General features: G+C 29.6%; 1 protein-coding gene across 5 annotated transcripts in view; it reads right to left on the bottom strand.

Annotated features, from left to right (window-relative positions):
- LOC135125009 (protein TANC2) overlaps positions 1 to 20,490 on the bottom strand; it is a 267,204-nt gene that overhangs the window by 112,038 nt on the left and 134,676 nt on the right. The gene's annotated exons all lie outside the window — the stretch shown is intronic.

Genomic DNA, 20,490 nt, shown 5'->3' with positions numbered 1-20,490 from the left:
CCCGCTGGGGTCGTTGCAACGCGACAACGTTGTACTCGACTTTACAGAGGTTATTTTTGTGTGATATATAGAGAGCGGATTTCTAGGTTTAATGCTTTTTGTGAAAAATGTAAGCACTTCAAAACTTTTTTATATCTGTAACTATGATACAATTTGGAGTCATTTGACACATTTTTTTTATGCTTATTTGCTTTTTTCAATTTTATGCATATTAAAACTTATATGCTTATTTAATGCTTTTTTCGACGAATATGAGTTTTAATGCATATTTTGTTCAAATGCCGGCCTTGTCGGGATGACAAATACTTGTTAGTTAGCCGTATCGTATCGTATGCATTTTACCTGGACTTGACCATTGAAGTACACTTACTCAAGACCCTTTCTGTGAATAGGTTCCGGTCGTTTGGGTAATAAAATTTTATTATAGGATTGGAAAAATACTCCATAGATTTTATGACTTTAAATCCTTACCTCCGTTGATAATGAATTAAAGCTTTTAACCAGATGTTCTTTTTCGGCATTTTGCGGCAAGATCGTTGAAGATTTTCTAGAAAAAAGGATTATTGTACAATTGCACGCAAATGTTTTGAGCCTATGGGCGGATCGTTTTTGCCTGCCCTCACCGAAGAAGGCGGTCCAAATCCTTCAAGGGCAGAATTTGTAGGTAGGCTCAAACTACAACGAAATTTACATTTGGTAAGAAATATTTATGGCTCACACCAGTTCTCTGGATTTGTCGGAGAAGATTTAGCAGGTAGTTGTTCCCATAAAATAATGGTCACTTTCGTTCGTGAGTAACGATGGTCTGGACATGAATTATTTTGCTTTCTAACATTTTTCGACCAATTGTTCCGTATAAAAAATTTCTTCACTTTTTCAGATAAAATACTCTTAAAAAAAAACGATATTGTCGTTGAGTGACATGTAACTGGCATAATAATAAAAACGTGCCATTTTTGTTAACTGATATTTTTTTCATAAATGTCGCAAAATTATTAAATTTGTCTAATCATCCCCACCAATAATGCGATGACGTCACTTCAAATTTATGCATAGTAAATGGATTTTAAATTGTATACAGTAACATAGTCCTACACATGTAGTTTATGACTCCGTGTTGAGTTTTTATCCAAAACGTCCAGATTTTTGGAAAAAAATCAAAATTATAAAACAATATTTTGCAATTTAATTTTGAATTTCCAAAATCGAATACTTTGAAATCTTGCAGATGTTTTAAAATCATGATAAACATGATACATTTTTAATTAAAATATATTTGCTTATCCCCTCTAAAAAATTTATGACGTCACCTCAAAATTTTGCAGAATAAATTCTATCTTAAATGTATAAAATATGATGAGTTTTATACTTGTGATTTATCACTGCATTAATATTTTATAGATTTGGTAATACAGGGTGTCTCAAAAAAAGTTAATGACTGAGTCAATTTGTTTTATTGAAGAAATCAAGAATAGCAAAACTGAATACTTTGAAATATTGTAGATGTTTTGAAGTTTTTGTAAGCATGGTACCTTTTTCGAAAATTTGATTAATCAAATATGCGCAAAATCAAAAATCGGAAAAACTGAAATTCACTAATGCAAAAAACAGAAAATCGAAAAATACAAATCGTAAAAATCGAAAATCTAAAAATGGCTAATCAAAAAATCGAAAATTCAATGAATCAAATACCTAGGTCGTTCGAAAAGTGGAAATTCACAAACCTCAAAAATCGAAAAATCGAAAATTGAAAAAAGGGAAAACCAAAAAATCGAAAAGTCAAAAATTAGTAATATTGAAAATTAAAAAAATCAAAAACAAAAATAAAAAAAGAGAAAATTAAAATAATCAAAATATATAAAGTAAAAAAAATTGCAAAGCCTAAAAACTGAAACGAACAGAAAAATCGAAAAAGCAAAAAATTGGAAAAACAAAAATTCGAAAAATCTAAAATCGAAAAAGTGGAAAATGGAAAATCTGAATAAAGAAACTTGAAAATTCTGAAAATTGGAAAATCGAAAACCAAAAAGTCGGAAAGTAACGAAATTGAAGTCCAAAAGGTGAGAATGGAAAAATTGAAAAACCGAAAATTCTAAAAATCGACAATGGACAAATTGAAAATTGCAAAATTTAAATTGAAAAATTGAACATAGAAAAATCGATGAATTGAAAAATCGAAAATTCGACTATTCAATTGTTTAAAAATCGAAAAATCATAAAACTGAAAAATCCAAAATTCTAATCATCGAAAGTCTGAAAACTGAAAATCGAAAATTCTGAAAAGCGGAAAATAGAATATCGAAAAATTTAAAAGAAAGAAAATTGAAGTCTAAAAACCGAAGAATGGAAAAATTAAAAATCAAAAATTCGAAAAATCAAAACCGAAAAATTCAAAGATTTAAAAAGGAAAATCGAAAAATCATAAATCTGAAAATTGAAACTCGAAAATTTGGAAAATCGAAAAGTAAAAAAATTGAAGTCTAAAAGCTGAAAAATGGAAAACTGAACAATCGAAAATTCGAAAATCAAATATTGAAAAATCGAAAAGCCGAAAAATCGAAAATTTGATAAATCGGATATGCGAAAAACAGAAAATCTGAAAATGCAAAACTGGAAAATCAAAAATCTAAAAATGGAAAAACTGAAAATCGAAAATTCAATGAATCTAATACGTAGGTCGATCGAAAAACTGGAAATTCACAAATCTGAAAAATCGAAAATTAGCAAGATTAAAACACCGAGAATTGAAAAATCAAAAAACCGAAAAATGGAAAAATCAAAAATCGAAAAATAGGAAAACCGAAAATTCGAAAATTCATAATATTGAAAACTCTAAAAGTCGACAATTCATAAATCAAAAAACTGGAAAGTAAAATAATCGAAAAATCGAAAAGTAAACAAATTGCAAAGCCTAAAAACTGACGAACAGAAAAATCGAAAAATCGTAAAATCAAAAAGTGGAAAATCGAAAACTGGAAATTGAAAAATCGAAGATTGGAAAATCGAAAAATCGAAAATCGGAATATCGATAATCGACAAATTAAAAAACCGAAAAATCGAAAAATTAAAAAATCGGAAATCGAAAAATGAAAAAAAAACGAAAATTCAAAAATCGAATAATCCGAAACTAAAATAATAGAAAAGTGGAAAAGTAAAAATTGCAAAGTCTCAAAACTGACGAACAAACGAAAAATAAAAAAAATCGTAAAATATCTAAACATGGAAAATCGAAAAATCGAAAATTCGATGAAACAAATACTCGAAAAAGCGAAAAGTAAAAAAATTGCAAGGCCTAAAAATTGAAAAATCAAAAAATCGAAAAAATGAAAATCGAAAAAACGACGATCAAAAAAAAAATCAAAAAATCGAAAAGTGGAAAATCGGAAAGTAACAAAATTAAAATCTAAAAGCTGCAAATTGCAGAACCATAAAAACTGAAACAAACAGAAAAATCGAAAAACCACAAACGCGGAAAAACGAAAATCGAAAAATCGCAAATCGAAAAATCGTAAAATCAGAAAATAGAAAATCGAATAATCGAAAGTTGAAAAATCGAAAGTCGAAAAATAAAACAACCCAAAAATCGAAAAATTTTATGATTAATGGAAAATCGAAAAATCGAGAATAGAAGAATTAAAAAACCGGAAAATTGAAAAATCGGAAATCGAAGAATTAAAAACGTAAAATCGAGAATTCAAAAATCAAAAAAATTGGAAAGTAAAATATAACCGAAAAATGCAAAAAAATTGCAAAGTCTAAAAACTGACGAACAGAAAAATCAAAAAATCTAAAAATGGAAAGACGAAAAATCGAAAATTGAAAGAATGGCAAATTAAAAAATCGAAACATCGAAAAATCAAAAAAACGAAAAACTGAAAAATCGAAAAACGAAAAAACTGAAAACACGAAAACTCAAAATACCGCAAATTTGAAAAATCAGAAAATTAGAAAGTAATAAAATCGAAAAGTTGATAGAAAAATGGAAACTGAAAAATCTAAATCTATGAAACTGTTGGTCGAAAAAACGAAAAATCGAAAATCGAAGTGACCTTTTTTTGAGACAGGCTGTATAAGTAAATCTAAAAATATTACTGCAATGATAAATCACAGGTATAGACTCATCATATCAAATTTTACGATGACGTCATGCATTTTTTGGCGAAGATAAGCAAATACATCTTGATCGTGGCTTTGAAAGTATTCTTCGACTTTCGTTCCATTTCAAAATTTACTCTTTGTATATTTCAGTGGTCACAACGAGTTCACTAAATACGCTGAAGTATGCAAAGATTAAATTTGTCACCGAAAAGATGTCGGAAGTAATAAATTATCCTATCGGTCGAAGAACGTTCGGTCCGGTGTTACACCTCGACCCAAGAGAGACCGCAGTAAAGGATAACAAATGGAACGGATAAAATAAAGCGTCAAACATGATTGATAAACTTTAAACCAAAATTATGAAGTTTATAAACTGAATATTTTTTTTGCTTTTTGAAATGTAGTACACTTCAAAAAATGTCCGTGACTTACTTTAATGTGTATTTTATAACTATGGTTGGCACAGTTAGACCTAATATTAGTGTGATTTTGAGCATATTCTCGATGTTATTAGAGCAGGACAGGTTTTTTTTTCTTACTAATTGACAAGATTTCAAAGTATTCAGTTTTGCAATTCTTGATTTCTTCAATAAAATAAATTGACTCAGTCATTATTTTTTTTGAGTCACTCTGTATGTATAAACAAATCCAAAAAATATTAATGGAATGGTAAATCACAAGTATAGACTCATCATATTCTGAACATTTTAGATAGGGTATTTATAAAATTAAAACTAATTCAGAGTAAGTATTTATAAAATTGAAACTAATTCAGGATAAGAATTTGGTCAACACGTAAATTTCGTTGTAGTTTGAGCCTACCTACAAATTCTGCTCTTGGACGATTTAGACCGCCTCCTTCGGTGAAGACCGGCAAAAATGATCCGCCCATAGGCTCAAAACATTTGCGTGCGATTGTACCCAACTACCTACCTTAAAATTTTTCTAATGGAAACTTTTAAGTAAATGAACCGTTTATTTCACAACCATCAGTTTATCGCATCTGTCGTAGTACAGTGTTATACGTGGTTCTCCCTTGTTACATGTTGAGTTCTTTTTGGTAATATTACTAACATTTTAAAAGAATGCCGAAAGTAAAATCGGCGCCGGATGAGTGGATAAGGGATTTTCCAGAATTAAAATTAGAAAACAACAAAATATTCTACAGAGCTTGTGTGAAAACCGTAAGCCCACTAATTTTTTTTATCTATTTTCCTTTGTTAATCCTGTATATGTACGTTGTTTTAGATTCAAAGTGATAAAAAATATAACGTGACGCAACATGTCAGAACGACTCTTCATGTAGAAAGGAAGAAAATGTTTGAAATTTCTAAAATTAAACAGCAGACCATACATGAATATGTTGCATCTACTTCCACAAAAGATGAGCAGTTTCAGTTTAATTTCGATTTATGTAAAATGATGATTCAGTCCAATATACCTTTAAAAAAATTGGAGAAAGGCCCTCTTCAAGAATTCCTTGAAAAACACTGCAATCGACACATTCCGGTTGAAAGTACTCTCCGAAAAAATTATGTAGGCCCAGTGTTTCAGCAAGTTTACAACGAAATTAAACATCGCATTGGAGATAATTATTTATGGTTCGCTGTCGATGAAACAACCGATAGTTGTGGAAGATACGTGGCAAGTTTAATTGTTGGAATCTTAAATGAAAATTTCCCTAGTGGAGGGTATGTAGTAAGTTTGAAAATGTTAGATAAAACAAATGGCAATACGATTACCAGATTTGTAAATGACAGTCTTACGTCACTATTTTTGCCAATAAAATTTTATTGATGATCTCGGTTGCAGCTCGTTATATGTTGAAAGCAGGGAATAATCTAAAAATATTGTACCCCAATTTATTTCACTCTATTTGCATTGGCCACGGTTTAAACAGAGTGGTTGAAGGAACACGTTTGCAGTTTCCTACTGTTAATAAATTAGTGGCAAATGGTAAAAAGATTTTTGTTAAAGCCCCACTAAGAGGGCAACATTTTAAGGAAAAATTTCCAAACATACCATTGCCCCCAGAGCCGATTATAACGAGGTGGGGAACATGGTTACAGGCCACATTTTATTATGACAAATATATCAAAGAATTTGAGGAAGTAGTTACGGAGTTTAGCGAAGATTCTTCTCAATCGATTAAAGATTGCATAAATATTTTGGAAAACAAAGATTTGCGACAAGATCTAGCTTTTCTAAGAAGAAATTATCAATTCGTATGTGAGGTAATAGAAAAGTTAGAAAAACCCAACATGTTGTTGGTAGATGCCATAAACTTAATGAAAGAATTTAAACAACAAGCAAACGCAGTAAGGGGTGATATTGGTACTAGAGTATCTCAAAAACTTGACGAAGTGTTAAATAAAAATGCAGGTTTCGGTGTTCTTTCCGACGTTGCTCGTGTTTTACAAGGCCAGAAGGTGGAAAATTTGGAGTTAGATTCAACATTAGTTGTAAAATTCAAATTTGCGCCAACAACGAGTGTGGATGTTGAACGCACATTCTCCAATTTTAAACACATTTTAAATGATCGGCGAAAAAATTTTACAGTCGACAACTTGGAACATATTACAATCATAAATTGTTTTAAACAAAACTGAAATACGCGTGTAAAATATAAAGTCTAAGATTATTGTAATAATATTTTATCCAAAGTTCTAAGAAGTGTTCTTTGATTTGTAATACGATTATGTTTTTAATGCTTTTTTGCTTAAAATAAAACTTTTTTATTGAAAATGTTGTGCTTATTTAAGCGCTTATTCTTAATTTTTTTGTGCTTATAAATCCGCTCTCTAGTGATATATGTCAACTGCTTCCAAAAAAATCTCTCTATGTGGCAACTATTTTCACTATATTTGATAATAATAAAGTGGAAGTAATAAACAGCTGCGTTAGCTGTCCTCCTTACTTGGTAAAAAAATCTAGAAGGAGATTTTTTGCCCAGCACGCTGCCGTTTTTTCAAGATTTCAGCTCGAGCAGCACACATTAGTCGTTTGAACCGCTGAAACCGCTGCTACTGCCGGATAAAAAATCCCCCCCGTGGACTTTTAAAGCGACGTGGAAGATAACCCGTTGTTAATGAAGTCTTCGTTTAGAAACAGATTATGAGTTGTCAGGACCTTTCCAATGATCAATTATTCAACTGGTCGTACAAGAAAGAACTTTTTTCTCTCCGTTCCGTACAAATTGTCGGAGATTACCCAACTTCGCCGAAGGGACAAGTTTAAATAGCTGCGGTACATTTTTAATTGACTCTTCAGTTTGGCGAGTGGCTTAAGTTAATTAAAGATTTAATTTAGAGATTTAATAGCTGTAATTTAATGATATTATAATTTGAATACACATTCGCGAGTGCGTAGTAAAAAAATGGAACTAATTTATCTAATTTAGTGATCTACGTTGGGTTTTGATTAAGGTTAAGCTGTTGGGGGCTTAGTTAGCTTACATAAGTTTTTATTGGATTAGTCAATGGACTTTCTCTGCTGGAAATGAGTAAATTATCTAACATCAAAAAAAAGCTTCCATGTGGTTTCGAGGACGCGTTTCAACAACCAAAACGCACACTAGATGCGGCATATTATTATTATTATTAATACTAAATGTCGAAAATGTAAATGTTGCGTATCAAAAATATCAAAAATTTCATTACCATAACGGGTCGCTCGCTCCGCGGGTACTACCACCTTGGCATTTAGTTATCCATCTTAGTACATGCATACGTCACGCATTTTGACCAATTTTGAGGTCTCTTAACACGATCCATTTCATAAAAATATTCGTCACGCTAAGATTTTATTGACAATGTCGACATTTTTTAAAATGATCTTCTTTTAGGGAAGATTCATCTAATTCTCTTCAATAATCTCGCTCAACAGCGGTTACTTTTATTGTGTTAGATTAGAATTCTTCTCGAACATCAGTTTAGATTTTCTTTTACTCTAAAATCCCTATCGTGATCGTCTACAATTTCGAAATTCCTTAGAATGATCTTCTTTTCGGGAAGAATCTTCTACATCTCTTCAATCGTCGTATTGCCAAATCAGTCGTATCTTAGCAAGTACTAACCCCGCCCACCCGCCCCCTATTTTCTCTGAGAATATGTGACTTGACAAAGTCAGTCTTATCTTACCAAGTACTAGCCCCGCCCACCCACCCTTTACTTTCTTAGAGGGTATGTCATCTGCCAAAATCAGTCTTATCTTATCAAGTGCTAGCCCCGCCCACCCGCCCCCTATTTTCTCTGAGAATATGTGATTTGACAAAGTCAGTCTTATCTTACCAAGTACTAGCCCCGCCCACCCACCCTTTACTTTCTTAGAGGGTATGTCATTTGCCAAAATCAGTCTTATCTTACTAAGTACTAGCCCCACCCGCCCGCACCCTATTTTCTCAGATGATATGTCATTTGCCAAAATCAGTTTTATCTTACCAAGTACTAGCCCCGCCCACCCGCCCCTTTTTTTCTCACAGGATATGTCATTTGCCAAAATGAGACTTATGCTAGCAAGTACTAGCACTGCCTACCCGGTCTTTGTTTTCTCAGAGGCTAGTACTTGGTAAGATAAGACTGATTTTAGCAATTGACATATCCTCTGAGAAAATATAGGGTGGGTGGGCGGGGTAGTACTTGCTAACATAAGTCTTACCTTGGTAAATGACATCCTCTGAGAAAATATGGGGCGGGTGGGCGGGGCTTGTATTTGTTAAGATACGATTGATTTTGGCACATGACATATCCTCTAAGACAGTAAAGAGTGGGTGGGCGGGGCTAATACTTGGTAAAATAAGTCTTGTTTTGGCAAAATTAAAAAATCGGGAACATTGTAAAACCGGAAAATTAAAAAAATTAAGATAAATAAAAAACCGAAACGAAAAATTGTAAACTGGAGAAACTCAAAAAAGAAATTGTCATAAAATTTAAGAACTGAAAAAGTTGGGACATTGAAATTCTGAAAAATTTAGACTCGAAAACTCTAAAAATTGCAAATCGAAAAACTGAAAAAACAAAAAATTGAAAAAATTGAAATCAAAAAAACAAAAAATTATAAAACATGAAAAATGGAAAAATTGTAAAACTGAAAAAATTGAAATGTCGAATAAATGAAAACGCTTTAAAATCCAGTACCTGAAAAAGTGAAAAATTCGAAATTGTACATATAATTGAAAAAGTAAAATATTTTAAAAATTATTATTAGCATTATTAAATCAAAAATTGGGAAAATGAAAAATCTAAAAATTTGAACATCCAAAAGTTGGAAAAGCGAAAATTTCAAAAAATTAAAACAAAAAGAAAAATTGAAAATCGAAACATCAAAGAAACGAAAAAATTGAAAATTTTAAGTTTAAAAACCAAAAAATTACAAAATCGGAGCATGGCAAAATTGAAAAATTGTAAAACTAAAAACTGTAACATTGTAAGATCGAAAAATTGAAAAATCAAGTAAGTGGAAAAGTTTAAAATCCGAAAATTGGAAAGTGAAAATTACATATTTAAAATGGAAGGTAGAAAAACTTGCAAATCAAAAATCGAAGAAAAAAATCTAAAATTGAAAAATCCAAAAACTGAAAATTTTACATTGAAAAAAGAATATTTATAAAATCGAAAGACTGAAAAAGTGAAAAAATAAGGAAAAATGAAGAAAATAAAAAGCAGAAACAAAAAATTGTAGCTCGAAAATTTGAAGAAATGAGGAGTTAAAAAATTGATAACTGAAAAATCGGAAAAAATTAAAAACCAAAAAGCGAAAAATTGCAAAATCGGAGAACTGAAGGAAAGAAAAATTGAAACATTGAAAAACTAAAAGTTATTTTTTTTGGCTAGTACTTAGTAAGATAAGACTGATTTTGGCGAATGACATACCCTCTAAGAAAGTAAAGGGTGGGTGGGCGGGGCTAACACTTGGTAAAATAAGTCTTGTTTTGGCAAAATTAAAAAATCGGAACATTGTGAAGCCAGAAAATTAAAAAAATGAAGATAAATAAAAAACCGAAACGGAAAATTGCCAATCGAAAATTTGAAAAATTAAAAATTGAAACATTCAAAAGTTGGAAAATCGAAAAACTGTAGCATTTCAAAATGAAAACTTCAACAGCTACATATACCTAGTAATTAGTAAAAAAAATTGAAAAATTTTAAATAAAAAAAAAGAAAATAATAAAAAACCGAAACGAAAAATTGAAAACTGGAGAAACTCAAAAAAGAAATTGTAAAATTTAAGAACTGAAAAAGTTGGGACATTGAAAAAAGAATATTTATAAAATCAGAAGACTGAAAAATTGAAAAAATAAGGAAAAATGAAGAAAATAAAAAGGAGAAACAAAAAATTGTAACTCGAAAATTTGAAGAAATGAGGAGTTAAAGAATTGATAACTGAAAAATCGGAAAAAATGAAAAACCAAAAAACGAAAAATTGCAAAATCGAAGAACTGAAGGAAAGAAAAATTGAAACATTGAAAAAATAAAAGTTTTTGTTTGGCTAGAACTTGGTAAGATGAGACTGATTTTGGCAAATGACATACCGTCTAAGAAAGTAAAGGGTGGGTGGGCGGGGCTAGTACTTGGTAAGGTAAGAATGATTTTGGTAAATGATATATTCTCTGAGGAAATAGGGGGCGGGTGGGCGGGGCTAATACTTGGTAAAATAAGTCTTATTTTGACAAAATTAAAAAATCGGAACATTGTACAACCTGAAAATTAATAAAATAAAGATAAATAAAAAACCGAAACGGAAAATTGCAAATCGAAAATTTGAAAAATTAAAAATTGAAACATTCAAGTTGGAAAATCGAAAAACTGTAGAATTTCAAAATGAAAACTTCGACAGCTACATATACCTAGTAATTAGTAATTGAGAAATTTTAAATCGAAAAAACAAAGATAATAAAAAACCGAAACGAAAAATTGAAAACTGGAGAAACTCAAAAAAGAAATTGTAAAATTTAAGGACTGAAAAACTTGGGACATTGAGACACTGAAAAATTTAGACTCGAAAACTCTAAAAATTGCAAATCGAAAAATTGACAAAAGAAAAAACTGAAAAAAGTGAAATCAAAAAAACAAAAAATTATAAAACATGAAAAATGGAAAAATTGTAAAACTGAAAAAATTGAAATGTCGAATAAATGAAAGCGCTTTAAAATCCAGTAACTGAAAAAGGGAAAAATTCGAAATTGTACATATAATTGAAAAAGTAAAATATTTTAAAAATTATGATTAGCATTATTATTGCATATTTAAAATAAAGATTAGAAAAAATACAAATCAAAAATTGGGAAAATGAAAAATCTAAAAATTTGAACATCCAAAAGTTGGAAAAGCGAAAATTTGAAGAATTAAAACACAAAGAAAAATTGAAAATCGAAACATCAAAGAAACGAAAAATTGAAAATTTTAAGTTTAAAAACAAAAAAATGACAAAATCGGAGCATGGAAAAATTGAAAAATTGTAAAACTAAAAACTGTAACATTCTAAGATCGAAAAATTGAAAAATCAAATAAATGGAAAAGTTTAAATTAAAAATCCGAAAATTGGATAATGGAGAAATTACTATATCGTAAAGTTGAAAAAGTGAAAATTACATATTTAAAATGGAAAGTAGAAAAACTTGCAAATCAAAAATCGAAGAAACGAAAAATTGAAAAATCTAAAATTGAAAAATCCAAAAACTGAAAATTTTACATTGAAAGAGAATATTTATAAAACCAGAAGACTGAAAAATTGAAAAAATAAGGAAAAATGAAGAAAATAAAAAGCAGAAACAAAAAATTGTAACTCGAAAATTTGAAGAAATGAGGAGTTAAAGAATTGATAACTGAAAAATCGGAAAAAATGAAAAACCAAAAAGCGAAAATGAAAAATCTAAAAATTTGAACATTCAAAAGTTGGAAAAGCGAAAATTTGAAGAATTAAAACACAAAGAAAAATTGAAAATCGAAACATCAAAGAAACGAAAAATTGAAAATTTTAAGTTTAAAAACAAAAAAATGACAAAATCGGAGCATGGAAAAATTGAAAAATTGTAAAACTAAAAAGTGTAACATTCTAAGATCGAAAAATTGAAAAATCAAATAAGTGGAAAAGTTTAAATTAAAAATCCGAAAATTGGATAATGGAAAAATTACTAAATCGTAAAATTGAAAAAGTGAAAATTACATATTTAAAATGGAAAGTAGAAAAACTTCCAAATCAAAAATCGAAGAAACGAAAAATTGAAAAATCTAAAATTGAAAAATCCAAAAACTGAAAATTTTACATTGAAAAAGAATATTTATAAAATCAGAAGACTGAAAAATTGAAAAAATAAGAAAAAATGAAGAAAATAAAAAGCAGAAACAAAAAATTGTAACTCGAAAATTTGAAGAAATGAGGAGTTAAAGAATTGATAACTGAAAAATCGGAAAAAATGAAAAACCAAAAAGCGAAAATGAAAAATCTAAAAATTTGAACATCCAAAAGTTGGAAAAGCGAAAATTTGAAGAATTAAAACACAAAGAAAAATTGAAAATCGAAACATCATAGAAACGAAAAATTGGAAATTTTAAGTTTAAAAACAAAAAAATTACAAAATCAGAGCATGGAAAAATTGAAAAATTGTAAAACCAAAAACTGTAAAATTGTAAGATCGAAAAATTGAAAAATCAAATAAGTGGAAAAGTTTAAATTAAAAATCCGAAAATTGGAAAGTGAAAATTACATATTTAAAATGGAAAGTAGCAAAAGTTGCAAATCAAAAATTGAAGAAAAAAATTTTAAATTGAAAAATCCAAAAACTGAAAATTTTACATTGAAAAAAGAATATTTATAAAATTAGAAGACTGAAAAATTGAAAAAATAAGGAAAAATGAAGAAAATAAAAAGCAGAAACAAAAAATTGTAAGACGAAAATTTGAAGAAATGAGGAGTTAAAGAATTGATAACTGAAAAATCGGAAAAAATGAAAACCGAAAAAACGAAAAATTGCAAAATCGAAGAACTGAAACAAAGAAAAATTGAAACATTAAAAAAATAAAAGTTTTTTTTTTGGCTAGTACTTGGTAAGATTAGACTGATTTTGGCAGATGACATATCCTCTGAGAAAATTGGGGGCGGGTGGGCGGGGCTAGTACTTGGTAAGGTAAGACTGATTTTGGCAGACGACATAATCTCTGAGAAAACAGGGGGCGGGTGGGCGGGGCTAGCACTTGCTAAGATAAGACTGATTTTGCCTCTACTGAACTTGTAAAAACTTGTTAAATTTAAAAGGTGTTAAATTGTGTATTTCCATAGTATCGAGTTAAATTCCTAAATCTGATTGGATATTTATTTTTGAACTACTCAGTCATTAATTTTTCTTAGACACCTTGTATAAGAAAATTCAAAGAATATTTATTATCTATTAAAAGTAAATCACAAGTATAGATAGACTCAGCAATATTTTGAGGTGATGTCATAAATTTTTTTAGGGGGGGGTGAGTGATAAATTTTGATTAAAACAAACATCATAACAATTTTTTTATTGATGAAATTACTCCACTTTCTCGAAAAAGTGAGAAGACGCCCCTTCAACTTTGATAACATAAAGTGACCAAAAAGTTTTCAGATTAGAGTTGGCCATGGAAATATTAAAAGAATAGACTCTGTAAATATAGACAAAATGTATTAATTTCGCCGCAGTCATAAATTTCTTACGGTACTTTCGTCACAATTAATTTCCTCCGTCAAAATAATCGCATTAGCATTCGATCGAACTCACCGATTCTTAGATAACTCAATAACTCATTCGATAAGTAAACCAGATCCGTATCACTGGCTTTTTTCTATTTTAGGAACTCCATTAAAGCACACGTATTTAGATCTCTCTCATTTGTGGCAGTCATGTCTAAAAATGGTCCGGTAACATCATCATTGATAACACGATCAGACCGTTTTTTTCACATTCTAATTTAGGTACTCGTAAATTGAGATTAATGCCATTTTCTCTTTTCCAAGCGCTACCGGCTCTATTTTACATTCGAATACTAATTAAAACGACAATGAATGAGTGTTTTTTGTGATGACACCGCATGTTCGATTGTATCGCTTTTGCAATAGCGAAACAAGGTTAATTAGGTTATGTAAGACTTACCGTCATCGCTGGGTCAGGTACAATACAGAGGAAGTACATACCTGAAAAAAAAAAAACGGAATCACAACACGGAAAAATTTGCTTTGTCTTGGGTGTATTATTTCTCGATTGGATAGAAGTGTATCGTGCGTTTGAAAGCATCGTGGGCTGGAATTGCGTAAGAAGATTTATTTAAAATCGACTCTACTCTCGTTATGTTGATTTATTAATTAGTGGTTTATGTATTGGTTTACGACTTTCATTCATATGGTTGCATGAAAGAAAACTATTGGTACTTTTGACGTTCTATTTCCAATGTTTACCGAGGAAAGGTTGTTAAACTTGCTATCAGAATATTTATCAACACGTGCAGAAATTGCAAATGCAGCCAATTATCTGTTGAATTTATTAGTGCATGCGATTTTTTCGCGCTTGTTCACACTCGGAAAAGTATAAATTTACACAAATTTGCAGTAAGTGTAACAAGGCACAGCAAGGCGATTTGTGTTTTCTGATAATCAATAATAATAGTCTCACAGTTTTTTTTTTACTTGAATTCTTTTTTTTTTTCAGTTTTTCGATTTGGAATTTTTCGATTCGGTTTATTATTTTCGTATTTGTTTTTAGCTATGCGATTTTACAATGTTCTGACTGTATAATTGTTTGTTTTTCAATTTTAATTTAATTTTGGTTTCTTCAATTTTTAATTTTTTTGTTTCTTCAATTTTCAGATTTTTCAATTTTTCCATTTTTAAAATTTTCAGTTTCTGGATATTTAATTTTTTTGACGATTCGTTTTACAATTTAGGTTTTCCAATTTCGATTCTTTAACTTCTCATTTCTTCAAATTTTCGGATTACAGTTTTTCGATTCTGCGTTTTATTTTCTTCATTTTTCCTTATTTTTTCAGGTTTTCAATCTTCTGATAAAATCAGAAGATTGAATAAATATTCTTTCTTTCAATGTGAAACTTTTCAGTTTTTGGATTTTTCATTTTAGATTTTTCGATTTTTCGTTTCTTCGATTTTTGAATTGCAATTTTTCTAGTTTACATTTTAAATATGTAATGAATAATGATTATAATAATTTTAAAAATTTTTCACTTTTTCAGTTTTCCGATTTAGAAATTTTTTCATTATTCAATTTTTGGATTTTTAAACTTTTTCATGTATTTGATTTTTCAATTTTACTGTTTATAATTTCTCATTTCGGTTTTTTATTTTCTTTATTTTTACAATTTTCCAATTTTTCGATGCTCCGATTTTGTAATTTTTTGGTTTTCCAATTTCAAATTTTCAATTTTTTCATTTCTTCAATGTTTGGATTTGCAATTTTTCGTTCCGACTTTTTTTTTTCTTCATTTTTCTTTATTTTTTCAATATTTCAGTGTGCGTGCTAATTTTATAAAGACATAAAGGTTCTTTTTTCAATGGCAAATTTTTCAATTTTTGGATTTTTCAATTTTTCGGTTTGGAATTTTTAGATTTTTTAGTTATTCATTTTTTCAATTTTAGATTTTTTGTGTTTTCCCAATTTTTCATTTGTATTTTTCCTAATTTTCATTTTAACTCTATTTGTAATAATAATTTTTAAAATATTTTACTTTTTCAACTATACAATTTCGAATTTTTCATTATTCGACACTTCAATTTTTTCATTTTTCAGTTTTTCAAATTTAACATTTGCTATTTTTCGTTTCGATTTTAATTTTACAATTTTTTCCATTTTTCATGTTCCGATTTTATATTTTTTTGCTTTTTCGTTTTCAACTTTTTCAATTTTCCGTTTCCTCATTTTTTTGAGTTTCTCCAATTTTCAATTTTTCGTTTCGGTTCTTTATTTTCTTTATATTAGTTATTCGATTTTTAATGTTTCGAGTTTATAATCTTTTGTTTTTTCAATTTTAGTTTTTTCAGTTTCTCGTTTTTTCAAATTTTCAATCTGCGATTTTTCACTTTTTTGTTTCATCAATTTTTACATTTAAAATGTCATAAATTTTTTTCAATTTTTTGTCTCTTTAATTTTACGACATGCAGCTGTTCAAGTTTTCATTTCTAAATTCTACAGTTTTTCGATTTTCCACCTTTTGGATGTTTCAATTTTTAATTTTTCAAATTTTCGATTCGCAGTTTTCGTTTCGGTTTTTATTCATCTCTATTTTTTTTAATTTTCCGGTTTTACAATGTTCTGATTTTTTAATTTTTCCCTTTTTCAATGTGAAATTTTTTGATTTTTTCAATTTTTCGGTTTTCAATTTTTCGTTTCTGCAATTTTTAATTTGCAATTATTCAAGTTTTCATTTAAAAGATGTAATAATAATTATAATTTTTAAAATTTTTACTTTTTCTTGTTTACGCTTTTTGAATTTTTCCATTTTTACAGTTAATGGATTTTAAAATGTTTTCATTTTTTTGATTTTCAAGTTTTTAGTTTCTCCACACTTAATTCTTCAATGTTACAGATTTTCGACTTTAAAATTTTGACGATTTTTCGATTTCATTTAAAATTAAATTTTCCAAAATTTTCTCAATTTTTTGTCTTTTTAATTTTGCGGTATGGCACCTGTTGGATCTTTCCATTTTCCAGTGTTCTAAATTTAAATTAAAACATTTTTCAGTTTTTGGATTTTTCAATTTTTCTTTCTTGAATTTTTCAAATTTTCGATTTTAAAACCCGATTTTTCAGTTATTCGATTTCTCAATTTTTTAATATGAGAGTGTCAGATTTTCGACAATTTTGACGATTTTTCGATTGAAAATTTTTCAAAATTTTGACAATTTGTCGTTTTAATTTTACAGTATGCAACCCTTTATTTTGTTTATTTTTTCAATTTTTTCGTTTTTCAGTGTTCTGAATTTACATTAACATTTTTCAGATTTTGGATTTTTCAATTTTTGATTTTTTAATTTTGGTTTTTTTTTAATTTTCGATTTTTCAGTTTCTCGATTTTTGAATTTTTCGTTTCTTCAATTTTTGATTTCAATTTTTCTAGTTAAATGTGTAATGATAATTATAATTAAAAAAATCAATTATTCAAATTTTGAAATGTTACAGATTTTCGACTTTACAATTTTGATGATTTTTCGATTTAAAATTTTGCAAAATTTGCTCAATTGTTTGTCTTTTTAAGTTTGCGGTATGCAACTCTTCAAGTTTTCATTTTTAAATTCTTCAGTTTTTTAAGTTTACAACTTTTGAAGATTTTGCAATTTTCGATTTGAGTTTTCAATGTTCAAGTTTTCAATTTTTCACTTCTTCAATTTTTTGATTTGCAATTTTTCGTTTCGGCTTTTAATTTTCCTTATTTTTTCAATTTTTTGATTTTTCAGTGTTCTTAATTGAAATTAAAACATTTTTCAGTTGTTGGATTTTTAAATTTTAGATTTTTTAATTTTTCGTTTTTTCAATTTTAAATTTTCAGTTTTTCGATAGTTAATTTTTCAATTTCTCGATTCGATTTGTTTTTCGTTGTTTCCAATTTTTCGATTCATTAATTTTTTTCGACCTTCAAGTTTCTCGATTTTTAGTTTTTCAATGTTTCAATTGTTCAGTTCATCAATTAGCAAATTTTTCGATTTTTAATTTTCCAGAAATCAGAAAATTGGGTAATCGAAAATCCTAAAATTGCAAAACTGAAAAATTAAAAAATTGGAAAATCGAGCACTTAAAAAATCAAAGACTTGAAAAATTGAATAAACAAAAAATTATAAAATCCGAACAAACTTGAAAGAATAAAGAAAATAAAAAATCTGGAAACGGAAAAATAAAAGTCAAGAACTTGAAAAATTGAAAAATCGAGAAATTAAAAACTGAGAAATTGTAAAATTCAAAAATTGAAAAACGAAACAGTGAAAAATTTGGAAGTCGAGAAATTGAAAAACTGAAGAAATTAAAGTTGAAAAAACGAAAAAAAAATATTCAAAAATAGAAACATTGAAAAATTGTAAAATCGAAAAAACAGGAAAAATGACAAACTGTAATATCAAAAAATTGGTCGAAGGTGCAGGAGTGGTGGGGGTGATTATGTACAAAATTTGACAACAGTCGGTTCAGTAGTTTAGGAGATTGTTTCCTACTTTAGAAGTCATGAAACGTCGAAAAAAATGAAAGTGGCAAGTCGTCCGACGAACTTAGAAAGTTTAGGTTATAAGAGTAGTATTTTTTGACTTAAAATCGAAAAAAAAAGCTCCCAACCTTTTTCTTTTGCGATCGTTTTCTCGTTTCGCTTTTACTTTATAAACCTTCGCCACTCTCCCACACAAACAAAAACATTTCCTACAATGAGGTTATAAAATTGACTCTGGCACTTCGATTAAAATCTGTGCACCCACGCTCGATCCCATACTTTTTAATTGAAATGAATTATAGCAATTCGATCGCTAGATACAAGAAAATGGACTTTTTACGCAATAATCAGTGATCTGAAAGAGCATGCAACAGTGTGAAAGGTTGTGTTCATTCGAATGCCGTTTTTCCCAGAATCCCATAAATCCTCGTCTATTATGAGGTGTTGCAATGATAAACTCCCCGGAATTTTATCTCCACATCCGAGGCACGAATTTGTCCACCATCCAAAGGTGGCTCCTATAATTTATACCGAGAACCTCAAACTACTAAATACATACAATTTGTTTAAAACACAAAAAGCGGAATCTGGGCAAAGGTCATCGAACCGTTCCTCGACCCTGAGCATTTTTAAATTGACGTTTTCGCTTGTTTATGAATCGGATTTTTCGGCAGAATTTCCGTTTTTAATAGCCCGAGACGCCTCGGTTCCGAATATCCCCGCAGGGATCTGCTCCGGGCCCCGTTTTATTTACGATACAATAATTTCGGGGTCCGCGGCGTGCCATAACCGCATAAATTCCGCGAAGACGTCGTAAAAAAACCATCGACCGTGTTACAGGCTCTTCTGACTCTCGCACGCCCACTTTCCGATAATACCTCGGTAATAAAGACGCTTATATACAGTCGGACGTCGAAGTAGGCGTAGAAACTCTGTTTACAATTCGCAATTCCCATTTTTGCTCTTTTCTTCTTTAATTCGCGATTATTAACACCGGAATTATTTTCCAGTCGACGTTAATTATGTATGTAGGTTATTCAATTACTTCGACAATTTCCTCGGCTGTATCATTACGGCACCGCGGAAATTAATCACGACTATTACGGCTGCGATGGCGTAAAAATGTTTTTCCACATGGGGCAAAAACCGAATTGCGACACGAAGACATCCAATACCACGGGCTAATAAAAATTCCTCGATGGAGTCCGGGCTGGGATTTTCGCGATTGCTGTTTTCTCGGATTTCGGTGGATCCGAGCAATTAAGTCGATGGCGCTCGGGAGATATTCGGTTTCGTTGTTTTAGCACGCGGAAAAAATTCCAGAGTGCTTACCGACAAAAGAAATCATCATTACGGGACGCTGGACGAAAAAATGCAATTCGTACGGTGAATTTAATTAAATTTGATAAAAAGCGGATGGAGGTTGCGGCGCCCGATGGGTGGCCTTAATTGAGTGATTGTTGGAACATACGGTATGGTGGAATGGATGGAATTACTGTGCTGGAGAGGGTGAGGAACACCGGAAAGGGGAAGCGTTTATTTTAAGATCTCCTGACTTTTGAGATCTCGACGTTTCAAGACTACTTTGAAAGATTGATTTTCAGTCTAAGCTTCGGTCCTAATAATTTGAATCCTAAATATTTTGAAATTCCAAATCTTCTGGTTTTCAAAATATAGGAGCGAAGCTTTTTGTTTTTGTAGTTGCTCCATTAGGTCTGAATATTTTGATAAATAAATTGAGAATGCAGTTTTTGAAATTTCTAGGCTTGGAGTTATCAAAATGTAGGAGCGAAGCTTTTATTTTGAGATGTCGAAGCTTCAAGACTACCCTGAAAGATTGATTTTCAGTCCAAATTTGGATTGTAATCCAGAATTGGAGTTGCTTCAGCAAAGTTTAAATATTTACGAAAAATTAAGGACTGATTGTAATTTTTGAAATTCCAACTTTGTAGTTTTTTTTTTGTAAATTATTTAGAAGAATTTTGTTTGCCAAAATCAGTCTTATCTTACAAGTATTAGCCCCGCCCACCCGCCCTCACTTTTCTTAGCGGCTATCTCATCTGCCAAAATAAGTCTTATCTTACCAGGTATTAACCCCGCCCACCCACCCTCTCTTTTCTTATAGGGTATGTCATCTGCCAGAATCAGTTTTATCTTAGCAAGTACTCATGACTAACTTTTACAAAAAATTTTGAACATCTTCTGTAGTGTTTAGTTGCTGGTCTAAATATTT

This window comes from Zophobas morio, unplaced genomic scaffold, assembly GCF_036711695.1.
Source record: "Zophobas morio isolate AGI-343-1 ecotype UQ-CSIRO unplaced genomic scaffold, CSIRO_AGI_Zmor_V1 ptg000008l, whole genome shotgun sequence".
In the NCBI taxonomy this organism is placed as follows: domain Eukaryota; kingdom Metazoa; phylum Arthropoda; class Insecta; order Coleoptera; family Tenebrionidae; genus Zophobas; species Zophobas morio.
Note: the sequence above shows the minus strand (reverse complement) of the source record. Positions and strands in the feature narration are given on the sequence as shown.